The sequence below is a fragment of the Jaculus jaculus genome, chromosome X (assembly GCF_020740685.1).
Source record: "Jaculus jaculus isolate mJacJac1 chromosome X, mJacJac1.mat.Y.cur, whole genome shotgun sequence".
Classification (NCBI taxonomy): domain Eukaryota; kingdom Metazoa; phylum Chordata; class Mammalia; order Rodentia; family Dipodidae; genus Jaculus; species Jaculus jaculus.
The window spans coordinates 99,552,261-99,565,703 of record NC_059125.1 but is presented as its reverse complement, the minus strand read 5'-3'; the positions used below and the strand labels follow the sequence as shown (position 1 = coordinate 99,565,703).

The 13,443-nt window shown below is 35.2% G+C and overlaps 1 protein-coding gene across 3 annotated transcripts in view; it reads right to left on the bottom strand.

Moving 5' to 3' along the window:
- Nrk (Nik related kinase) overlaps positions 1-13,443 on the bottom strand; it is a 124,364-nt gene that overhangs the window by 72,970 nt on the left and 37,951 nt on the right. The gene's annotated exons all lie outside the window — the stretch shown is intronic.

Below are 13,443 nucleotides of genomic sequence, written 5' to 3'. Positions count from 1 at the left end.
TATTCTTACTACTATTCATACATAAAAACAAGAACTTAGGTCTTGAAACCATTTAATGAGTTAAGAGCAACCATTACCCATTCCTCTATAGAAGTCTGGTATATACAGAAAATATATTATGATGAATTGTTGGTATTAGGGTAGCATTCAGAGTTCTCCTCTTACATTGATTGATATTTATTTTGAAAAACTTTTAAACTTTGAGAATACTTTCCAAGAGAGTACAGAGTTTCCTTTTACCCAGTGTCTATAGCTCTGTTAGCATATCACATTCCTATATTATACTATCAAACCTATGAAATTAATATTGGTTTAATACTTTTATTTATTTATTTTCTTATTTAGAGAGAGAGAGAGAGAGAGAGAAAAGAGAATGGGCATGCCAGGGCCTCTAGCCACTGCAAACAAACTTTTGACACATGCACCACCTTGTGCATCTGGCTTATGTGGGTACTGGGGAATAGAACCTGGGTCTTTAAGGCTTCACAGGCAAGCACCTTAAGTGCTAAGCCATGTCTTTAACCCTGATTTAATACTTTTAAAATTATAACTTATTGTGATTTCCCCAGTTTCCCACTAATGATCTTTTATTTGCACCCAAACTGGGGGTCCCAATTTTACCCGGTTGTGTATTCCTTTGGCCTACTAATCTGTGAGTTTCTCTGTCTTTCTAGTTTTCCATAATTTAGACGCCTTCCACAAAGAACTGGTCATGTATTTTAGATATCATCCCTCAATTATGGCTTGGGTGATGTTTTATTATGATTCATATTAGGTTATGTATTTTAGGGGAACGTCATTACATCTTATGATGTGTAAATGTTATTTACTATAAATTACAATATTAACCTTAACCATTAAATCAAGGTAATAATGTCTGTTAGGTTTCTTGACTACAGTAATTATTTTTAATTTTCATGCTATATTAATCATAATTGACTGACATTCGTTTTGAAGAGGGATAATACTATTCCTTGCCAGTTTTTTAGAGAAAACAGAAGTAGTTTTGAGATAAACTAATTGTTCCGTACTGCCATCTTGTGGTTCACTGATTATATGGAAGTGGGCTTCTGATTCTAGCTAAAGTCTTGAACATATTACAGCACCTGGAATCTGGATTTAAAATTGGGCCTTCAATTATAATGTATGCTGTATGATAAATTGAGATGTATTTACTGTAAGCTCACATAATGCATAATTATAAAGGGGACATATTTGGGATTCTAAAATAATTAGGACTGTCTTTGGCTATAGTGAATATTATCCAGGAAACTAACATGAAAAACCTTAAATTATAAATGCAGATATTTTGTCTATTTACCTATCAGCAATGTAAATAATGCACAAGAACTCCTAGCTGCACTGGAATAACAATTCTCTCCTAATCATTAAAAGTGTGGGGGAATGTGATGGAGAAATGGAAAGATGAACTGTCTGAAGCAACAGTTGTATTGGAGTAATTTTAAATTTATAACATGTCTGCACCTATAACATTTAGAGAAATGAAAATGCAAAGACTATTTATTCACAAAATTCTCGGATTTCTAATGAAGTATGTTGAAAGAATTCAATAAAGTGAATATGTGCTAATGTGGGAAAGACATATACAAGATACAAAAATATTTTTGGACCACATTAATGCCCTCAGAGTTAACTCTCTTTTCTGGATTGCATACCAAAACACAGTAATTAGAGTTAACATGTATTTTCTTCACAGGTCTATATGAAATTACTTAGAGGAGAACACAAACTTCTCAATATACTGATTCCACTTTGGCAAAAATTTATGTTGTTAGTTAATTAATTTATGTAATCAAGCCAGCATTATTCAGTCTGATTCTCCCAGGAAAAATGGGGTTTATTACTTTATTGTTGCTCTTCATTAGTTACAAGACAGTATCAGCCCAAAATAAATCCTATTAAGAGAAAATTTCACACGTAACAAAATAAGATACTGATCACATATAAAACTTCTTTTTTTGGGGGGGGGTTTCAAGGTTGGGTCTTGCTCTAGCCCAGGCTGACTTGGAATTCACTATGTAGTTTCAGGGTGTCCTTGGACTCATGGCGATCCTCCTATCTCTGCCTCCAGAGTGCTGAGATTAAAGGCATGAGCCACCACACCCCACTCTATATCTGAAACTTTGTTATGCAGGTGTTCATGTGTGTTGGTGGGTGTGGGATGACACTGGTGCCTTCCTTGATGACACTGGTGCCTTCCTTGATTGCTTTCCATTTTATTTACTGAGGCAGTGTCTTTCAGTTTAACCAGAGCTGTCTGATTGTGCTAGTCTGGCTAATCAGTTGCTGTGGGAAAGCCCTTTCTTCAGCCCCCAAAGGCTGAGATTACAAACAGGCTGATATTCCCACCTAGCATTTATATGGGTGCTGGTCATCATGCTTATATTTCAAGTGCCTTATCCACTGAATCATTTCCCCAGGTCCTGTTAAATGTTACCACTATCTTAAGTATATATAATCTATGCATATCATATATAAATGTACATATATACATGTACATATATAATTTATTTTACTTAAATTCAAAGCAATGCAAGAAAATCTTAATGTAAACAATAAAATGAAGGGAATATTATAAAAGAATTATATAATTTAGAAAAGGATTTGCACTACTATTTAGTGAGTCAATAACAGACTTCAAATTTATCTATAAATTCCCATCTGGGGAAACATATCAAAAGTAATAAATAAAGTTCAACCTATACATTAGGGTTATAGAAGTAAGCATAATTGCATAAATAACTCCACAGGAAATCTATGAATTACCAGTGTCCTGATCAATTGAGTGGTGTTAGCCCACCACCTTCTTAAGCTCATTGTCCTGTAAGCTCAGAGCTTCATAAGAATTTTTGTACACTTTTATGACAAGAAACTTTATTTATTTTTATTTTCTAGGTCTTTCCTCTTCCATTGACCTATTCAGGGGGGAAGCTATTTGTTCTTATTACTTTCTGTGATTTCTGTTAGAGTATAGAAGTGATACAAATGTCATTTATAGCATGAAAATGGCAAAGCATTTGAAGAGATTTAACAGTAGAGGGTAGTATTAGCTGGAACTTCATAATCTTAGGATATCAAGAAATGCAAAGTAGGGGCTGGAGAGATGGCTTAGCGGTTAAACGCTCGCCTGTGAAGCCTAAGGACCCCGGTTCAAGGCTCGGTTCCCCAGGTCCCACGTTAGCCAGATGCACAAGGGGGCGCACGCGTCTGGAGTTCGTTTGCAGAGGCTGGAAGCCCTGGCGCGCCCATTCTCTCTCTCTCCCTCTATCTGTCTTTCTCTCTGTCTCTGTCACTCTCAAATAAATAAATAAAATATTTAAAAAAAAAGAAATGCAAAGTAGGAAGGCCTATCCACCAAAGACAAAATGTGATTAGTGTTCATATGGAAGGAAAGATGAAAATGAGAGAATGCCAGGATGCTCATGTTGAAAATAAGACATCACTGGAAAATGAGCCATTAGTTATATAGTACTTTATGACTAGCTTTTGTTTGTTAATAGTCTGGTACAAAGCTTGGAGTTGTTAGGCACTGAAAAACCAGCAGTGAATTGTAGTAACCATCAATTTCTTGGGGATTATACATTTTAAACCATAGCAAAAGATTTAAAATAGCAGTAGTGACAGCTGTGTTGGGAAAATCCATCAATACACAGAAGTTAATTACCACAATTTGCCCTGGAAAGAATACAGACAGTCCTTGATGGTCTTGTAATTTTCATTGGGCTATTTTTTTATATCATGTACTTAAACTCTTGTGGCAAAGACTGTCTGTGCTTCACTCATTTCTTCAAATTCATTCCAGTTACTCCTTTTGCTTTCTGTTGGCAAATCTAAACCTCATAATCCCCATGGCATTCCTTCTTTCTTTTAAATTGGTTTTGTGGTGAAAGGGCATGAGGCAATTCATCACACTCATGTCCATTATACAACTATTTGACTTCCTTTTCATTCACACAATTTTGATTTTTTTTTGGATGTGTAGCATTCTTAAAAGCCATCAAGAATACAGTCATAGAGAACATCTGGGAATACTCATTGGTATGTTGAAGAGAAATGAGATAACATGGCTAGCAGAATGTCAGCTCACTGCTGACCCAAACACAAGGCATAGGACTTTCATTGGTTATTAAGTTATACCCTTGCTTCTATGCAGACCCCTTTTTTAAGCAGTCCGTGAGATTGGAAATAAGAGTGGTTTGTTTCTTACATGACAGTCTTAATCTTATATCATCACTATGTAGCTCAAGATGTTTGTAGTAGTCATCCTCGCTGTTGCTGGTATGAACCTCCAGACCAGACAGTTTGTAAGAGGAAGAGATTTACTAAAGTTTACAGATATAGGAGAAGTTTCATGATGCAAAAAAGAGAAAACCCACCAACAAAAGCAAGACTAAAAATACATACATGCATATATACATACATATATACATACATACATACACAAAACAGCAGTGAAAGCACAGGTACCCAGGCAGAACTTAGGCACTTTGCATATCATAGGTTGGAATTCAGACATTCAGATCCACCTTAGAGCTAGATCCTTGGATCTACCCACAGTGACACCTCCTCCAGCTAGGAGGCTGGAGATCTAAATTACAAACTTTAATAAACTCTTGAATGTATTGGGGGGCATTCATTCAAACTACCACAATGCTTAAGTGGGCATGTGTTCAAACTTATCAGAGCTTGGAGATATGGGTTGAAACTGGCAAAGATAAAGTAAGTGTGGAGGGATATAACTAGGGACACAATCCATCCCCTCCATTTTAGATTTTATATGTCAAGAATAATTGCTAAAGGAGGATATGCAACTTATTGGGGAAGATAGGAGTATTTTATAAACTTCAACTTTAGACAGGTTTTAAGTTTTAAGAGATTCATAGGTGTGCAACTATTTGATAGGTGGTATTTAATAAATGACAAAATTATTAATATACTCTTTAAAGGTAGTATACTATGAGGGCACTAACTGTGATGTTCTATGATTGAAGGGCAGTCATTTGGCTGCCAAAGGGCATAAGGCAGAAGTTAGTATCCGATATTTGCACTAGCATCTCATTACAAAGGCTGTGATACATCAAAATGTGTTAAAACTGGGAAGTCTTCCTAGGTGTGATTTTTCACCTTTTGAAGAAAACTCAAAATATGCAGTAAAAGATACTTATGGCTTTGAGCAGATGGGGCCTGGAATTGAATAGACATATCCTTAACCTTGACATCGTAGAATATAAGACTTCTATAATCAAGCTGCTGCAACTTTCAGGACATGATTCCAAGTCAAAGCTTGAGGAGGAAAAGCTGTTTCTTTTCCTTCAACAATTTTAGAGATTGTTGTTAGATATCATAAATGTTTCTTTTATGACAAAGTTGTAACTCATTGTATACTATAAAGTTAATGTTTATCTCCATATACAACAATAAACACTCAATTTATTTAAGCAACAGATAAATAAGAACAGAATCATGTCATACTTTAACTTTGTGAGTCCTTATAAGTACCTTTACCAATTAGTCATTCACCTATCCATTTACTATGAGATAATAGCTGCCTAACTAAAAAAAAATTCCTTTTTTGTATAAGCTTAGAGACACAGGCTTTCAGCAGATGTGTGTTGAGCTGAACCAACTTAATCTCAATATGAAACTCTGAAAAGGATGGGAACAGACAGGGGTTATGTTTATATAAGTGGGTGATGAAGAGGGCACAAGAAACTTTTATGCCATAAAATTTAGGAGATGAAGGTAAAGATTAATAGCACCCATAATACACAGAAAATTTCCAGTCTGTGGAGTGTTATAATATAGTATAGTACTCCAGTTAGTAAAAACACATTAGTTGTTTATAGGTAAATTTATTTTACTCAATCCTATAATCATCTCTGTGATTCTACTGTGAGTCCACTCAAAGTTTCACACTGTTAGAAAGCCACAGGGGAATAATCCGGGCATGGTGGTGCATGCCTTTAATCCCAGCACTGGGGAGGCAGGGGTAGGAGGATCACCATGAGTTCGAGGCCACCCTGAGGCTACATAGTGAATTCCAGGTCAGCCTGAGGTACAGCGAGAACCTACCTTGAAAAACCGAAAAAACTGAACCCCCCCCCCAAAAAAATAAAGCCACAGGGGAAAATATAGTCAATGATAGAGGGCATGAAACCATTAAAAATAAGAGAAGAAGCTGGGTGTGGTGGTGCACGCCTTTAATCCCAGCATTTAGGAGGCAGAGATAGGAGGATCGCCATGAATTCCAGGCCACCCTGAAACTACACAGTGAATTCCAGGTCAGCCTGAGCTAGAGTGAGACCCCACCTAAAATAAATAAATAAATAAATAAATAAATAAATAAATAAATAAATAAATAAATAGCCAAGGCTCTTGCCAAACTGGCACAAGGTTGGTCTGTCAGGTGAGATTACCTAATCCTACTATTCTGAAAGCTTCACAAAATATTTACAGGATGTAGCCTTTGTGGTTACATCAACTGCAGGGGCATTAGGTGGTGAAACTTTTTCCTTAGCAAATCTCCAAATCACACATACCTTTGCTATCAGTACTGAACAAATTCACACTGAAATTGATCTTGTACTTAAAAAGTGACAGACAAAGTCACCAGAATAACATGACAGAATAATCATCTTCCTCTCCCATAAATCTGGGACAGTCATGGCCATGCTTCAGTGGCTTGGTAGCTTAGAATCTGTCCTGTTATTTGATGCACTTATGTATGCTTATGCAGCAGCTTCAACTGAACTTTATTACCCTTGTTATTACTCCTGTAGGGAAAAACAGGACAAAATATGTAGTAGCATTATTTGCAAATGGAACCTTCTCTTGTACAGTACTCAAATGAAAATTTGAAAAATGGATTATAAAGTTCAAAATTCTTAGCTGAAAGATAAACACATTTATTAGAAATATATGAATATCTGTTGGGACGTAACTATGAGAAGGCCCCAAAATTCTGCACATGGTAATCCAGGTCTATAAGAGACAAAATACAAAGCCACTGAAGCTCACTGGTAATAATGGTTATCATAAAACCTTCAATGCTCATTATTAATACAAATTTAAAATTACAATCTATAACTTCACATGCTGAGAAAACTATGTAAGAAATGGATGAGAGTAGGACCCACATGATCACATACCCTCAGCCAATATTTCCAAACATCTTTATTTATTAAAGTATAATGAAATTATACTAAAGTGAAAGATATGTAATGCAAGCTTCCTCATAATGACAACTTCATTTTTTTTCCCTCAGAACAATACACTACAAAAATAAGCAGGAACTCTGTAACCAGAAATCACATTCCTTCTTCTGCCCTCACAGTTGATACTTTTCCCTACTGTCACCAAGTTGACACTTTTTTTCTTCTAAAAGATTTGTCTGGGCTTAACCTTATGGCAGTATGTCAAGAGAATAGGCAAGGGTAAAGAAACATCTCCTGTGTAAGCACACAGGTTTCAGCACAGAACAGATGATTCATCACAGTGATGTTAATTTTAATTTAATTTTATCTTTATGAGAGAGAGTGGGGGTGGAGAATTGGCATGCCATGGCCTCCAGCTATCACAATCACACTCCAGACACAGGCACCACCTTGTGCAAATGTGCGACCTTGTACATTTGCATTACTTTGGGCGTTTGGCTTATGTGGGACCTGGAGAGTAAAACATGGATCCCTAGGCTTTGCAGGCAAGTACCTTAACCACTTATCCATCTCTCCAGCCCAACAATATCACAATGTTTTAACATGGGGTGCTTTCTTTATATAGTACATGAACCAGTTAATATTCATGTAAAATATATTCCATGTGCTCAGACAGATGTGAGCTGCAGTATTTCTAAGTCTATCAAGCAGCCCAACTAGCTTAAACAAGAGCATTGTGACAGCTGTTTTATGGGTGAGGAGCAGGGCTTAACCTAAAGTAGCTTTTCCTTGAAAAATCTACATAGTCAAAATGAATCAACTCTATCTACAGAGATAACTCCTCAGCTTGGGGTATGAAGCAAAAGTAGAGAGGGTATTTGTGATCTAAAGAAAAGCCTTTATCCACATCAGTGATAAGCAGTGTTTAAAAGTATTTTAGAAGCTGGGCGTGGTGGCTCACACCTTTAATCCCAGCACTCGGGAGGCAGAGGTGGGAGGATCACCATGAGTTCAAGGCCACCCTGAGACTACATAGTGAGTTCCAGGTCAGCCTGGGCTAGATGAGACCCTACCTCAAAAATAAAAAAAAAAAGTATTTTAAATCACCTAAGCTTCATTAGGTAGATGCTAAAACTCTTGGAAATTCCAAGGAGGAGGATGACTATGAACGGAAAAAAAAAAAAAGAATAGAAAGGGATTGACATATGGACTATAAAAAAGAATGAGACATTTATCTTACCCATAACTGTGGGCTAACTCCACAATGCACGACCCATATACCTCAACAAAGAGAGGCCAATGGGGAGGGGGTAGGTCATGGATGAGCCTAATAATGGTACCAAACTGACTGTATTTGCTGAATACAAAACTAATTAATAAATTTAAAATAAATAAATAAAATAAAATAAAAAGAATGAGAAAAGAGGTAAGTAAAATTAGATGGCTTCCACTAGAGGAACTGCCCTCTAGGTGTAGGCAATCCTCATCAACGTAGATGTGAAGAATGTTATAACTTCCATCTATATCAATTTGTTAACTTATCAGTAACTCTACAAGCCGTGCCAGCCTCAAAAAGTTTGAATCCTCATTTGAGCCAAGGATACTTTCTGTATACCATTTTCCTTGAATTGACTTTGTAGATAATGTTTCATGTCCTTTATATTCCTAACTTAATACTCTACCTTGCTTCTCCATACTTTCTGCTTAACTTCATGCCTGGAACTGTTGTGTTCATACCTCTATTGATAGACCTAGGAGACCTGAGAGTTTCATGTAGATAAGGTAGATTTTTCACATCAAAACTGCTTCAGCCTCTGCTCTGGAATTTGTAAAGACCAAGCACTAGCTAACTTTTCCTTGCTGATGTATTGCTAAGTTTAATGTAGTGACCTGTCTTTCTACCAAGGCACAACATGTGCATTTTGGCTGAAGCTCTCATTATTTTTGAGTCTTTTTAACTCTAAGGAATTACCAATGCAGAAGGAATTTCAGCACATTTTTGGTTACTATTATGCTTGATTTGCCTATGACAGGCTATTTACCTCAATCCTATTGAAGGAAAATTTGAAGACTGTGAAATCAAATTCAAAGTTAAACTTTTCAATGTGTCCCTCACAACAGTCTGACAGACAGAAGTAGGAGAAGGTAGGACGTAGCCAGAATGAATGCCAACCTGAAAACTGCAACGTAATAAAAGAGGAGTGCTGCTGTTACATAGGAAAAATTCAAACTTAAGTACAGAAGGATTGTTGTTAAGCCTAGCAACACAAAAAGAAAATTACAAGTTAAACTTAGTAAGTCTATGTGGAAGACTTCTAGAGGAAAACACACATTTGTCAAAAATATTACGTTATTTTAATGAAGTTTGTGTATGTGTGTATAGCTCTTTACAATTTTGACTTTTTTTCTTCTTTACAGTTTCACCATTTTCCTGCTGAATTCTCCACTATTAGTTCTCCAAATGTGTTAAACCCCACTGCCCTATGACATAAACAATAGAGCTAAGACAAAATGCAAGATCTCATTCCTATTCTGCTGTTCTTTATTTTCACTCTAATAAACTGCCTCATTGTATCACCTTTAGGCTAGGCATCAAGTCAGATGCTATAAAACTTAATTATATTTTATACTTTTAAGAAGTTTTAATATAATAATAAACACAAATCCCCATAATGCAAGACGCAATGGGAAAGTTTACATGAATATAAAGTTACAAGGTCCTGAAAATATTTAAGTTATATTTAAGTTTTTCCTATTGAAAATATTTCACAAAGCCAAATATTCCAAAAATAGGGAGATTATATTTCTTTAATTTCTAATCATCGGTATATATTTTAATTCATATACAACAGCAACTTTCTTTAGGCCAGTGTGTCTCTGATTTCATGCTATTTATACCACATATAACTGGTTATCAATTATAAACTTCACGATGGATATGCAGTTAAATCTCATAATGCCACCTGTTAATATCTTGAGAATATAAAGAAAGAACTGGTATATAGAATATGACAGATTTCTTTTTTATCAGTTTCATCCATAATGCAAGAAAGGTTCATCCATAAAGATCTCTATGAAGCCAAGTGCATTAAATATCAACCATTTTAAGTATTTCCCTTAATGTTAGGGCATATGATATAAATAGATTTGAAGATATTGATTTTCTAGCTTTGTGTAAATCAGGGACAAAATACTAATTCTTACACTAGAATTAGGAATAAGTTTAACTTGCTTCATCGGCAAGGTTTCTCAAAAATCAAATATCTTTATATAGCTTAGGGAACCAAATATGTAATCCAGAGAAGATACTTATGCCTCATGTAGGCAAGAACATGTCTATTAAGATGAGAGTCTGAAACTTCATTGGTCTTCTTGCAAAGATGAAACAAGTATATTTGACTTCATTTATTTAGTAGAATTATCAGGAAAGCCATTTGATTAATTCACTAACTAAAATGAAGTAGCTTCAGTATTGTTGATCCAAGGTTTCAACAAAGAACTGTAGAAAATCTACTTTAATGGTTGGATAAGGAAGATTTTCAATTAACTCATTAAGACTCTATACCAAGATATATTTTCCAATATTATCTACTGCAACTAATCCAACACCAATTAATCAAACGCTTTCTTGCTTAGTATGTGTAACTACACGATGGAAAATTTAATGCTGCCCAAATCTTCAAAGAACCCATTACCCAAAGTGAATTAATATTCCTGTAATTTTGTGTTATTAATGTGCTTAGCAATACTTTGTCCAGACCATCACCAAGTATTTGTGAATTATGCTATAGATTTAGTATTATTTGATAAGCATAGAACACCCCAAATACTATTTTCTTTTTTAATTAAAAGCATTATTGGATTAGAATATTATTTTGTAGACTATACTATTGAAGTTATATTAAAATATTCACTGGCTTATACATTATTTAGATATTCCTGTGTTCATTTTCAAATGCATAAAGATTTGTTGCATTTTATGGTTGCATGTATGGGCTTGAATTTTGGCCAGAGTATTTTCTGTAAGCTAAAAATTAGGATTTTCTTTATACCTATGCATATAATCATGTTTGCAAAGTGTCTCCTATGTACTTGAAAATAGCATATTTTGTGATGGATGCTTGTATAGTTCATTTTCCTAAGATTCCAAGGCTGCTAATTGTATTCATCATTTTTTTCCCACTTCATATATAAAATTCTGACAGAGGTCAAGGTCAACTGTGATTGTGAACTTACCGTATTAACAACTCCTTGTAAGCCTACCATTTTAACTTCACCTCTTTTTAGGTATTTTACAGTCATTATATTTTTATATTTTACCAATATATTATATATACTCTACGATATATATATATATATATATGCATATATATATATATGATATTTAACAAATATAATCTATACAATATATGTAATAAAGCTCCCAATGCTTGTGTGTGTGTGTGTGTGTGTGTATATATATTACATATAATATTATATATATATATATATATATATATGCAAATTTGTCTTTGCCTCCAGTTAAAACAAATGATGAGTTTTCTCTAAGCATCTGATTTCTTTTTATATATACTTGGTTTATTTTATGGTTTCAGAATTTTCTGTTAATTTTTATTTCTTTAAATTTTAAAAGAATTTAGAAACTTGACACTCCAACAAGAGGGGTAAATTTTCCTAGCAGAATGAGTTGATTTACAAAATTAGGAAACATAACCTGGCAGCAGCCCATAGAATTCGCAACGTCTTTAAATAGCCATTACTCAGTATTGGAGCCTAAATAACTTTGTATTTCATCTAAAATTTTCCTTTTTATTTTCTTCTAAATATTTTTATTTATTTGCAAGGAAGGGAGGGAAGGAAGGAGAGAGAGAGGAGAGAGATAGGAGAGAGAGCACACTATGCCTTCTTGTCACTTCAATCTATCCATCTGGATTTACATGGATATTGTGGAATTGAACCTAGGCTGGCAGACTTTGTAAAAAGTGCCTGCTTTAAGTGATGACTCATGTCTTCCGTGCCCTTTTTAACTTTTTTAAAAAATTGGGTGAGGAGGAGGGCTCAGGCTGTGTGGTGGTCAGAGATCAACTTTCAGGTCAGTTCTTACATTTTACACTTTTTATGAGGCATGGTCCCTCCACTCTTCAATCTCCTGTCCCATCTTCCTTTCTCTCTCTACTCCTCCCCTTCCCTCTCTTCCTTCTCTTTCATTTAGCGCTTTCTGGCATGGATTGAGTTTTTGTTGTTGTTGTTGTATTATTTTTTATTTATTTATTTGAGAGTGACAGACAGAGAGAGAAAGAGACAGAGAGAGAGGAGAGTGGGCACGCCAGGGCTTCTAGCCACTGCAAACAAACTCCAGACGCATGTGCCCCCTTGTGCATCTGGCTAACTCTGGTCCTGGGGAATCGAGCTGTGAACTGGGGTCCTTAGGCTTCACAAGCAAGTGCTTAACTGCTAAGCCATCTCTCCAGCCTTGAGGTTTTATTTATATATATATATATATATATATATATATATATATATATATATATATATATATATATATATATATGGGTTTGGGGATGGAATTCCGGTACTCAGGCTTGCATTGCAGGCATTTTGTCCATTGAGTCATATTCCCTACCCCCTCATTTATATTTTAAAATATTTTTTAATTTTTAATTACTTATTTTATTTGAGAGAGAGAGAAAGAAGTAGATTAAGAGAGAGAGAGAGAAATTAGTCATGCTGTTTTAAATACAGTAAACCTATAAAAAAATGCTAGCTTTAATTAAAGCAGAAAAAATTTGATTAAACATTTGCAAGAAGTTCTTGACAATTAGGATGTTAGCACTTTGAAATGAATCACTCAGAGACATCTTAAGCAGTTTCACTTACACATTTTTGTGAAACTAAACTAAAAATCTGATTCCTGGTCAGTCTAAATACAGGGTGCTGCAACTAAGCTCTTATCACCTAAAATTAACAGCACTTAATAATACAGAAACTGCCTTTTAGCTTTTTTATGAGTGTGTGTGAGAGAGAATTGGCACACCAGGGCCTCCAACCACTGCAATTGAACTCGACACATGCACAATCTTGTGTGCATGTGTGACTTTGCATGCGTGCATCACCTTGTGCCTTATGTGGGACCTGGGGAGTAGAACAAAGGTCCTTAGGCATTGTAGGCAAGTGCCTTAACCACTAAACCATTTCTCCAGCACTTTCTTACTTTTTAAATTTTCAGCATCTTTAAAATCACACCTTGCATCTGTACAGTGACTTTCAC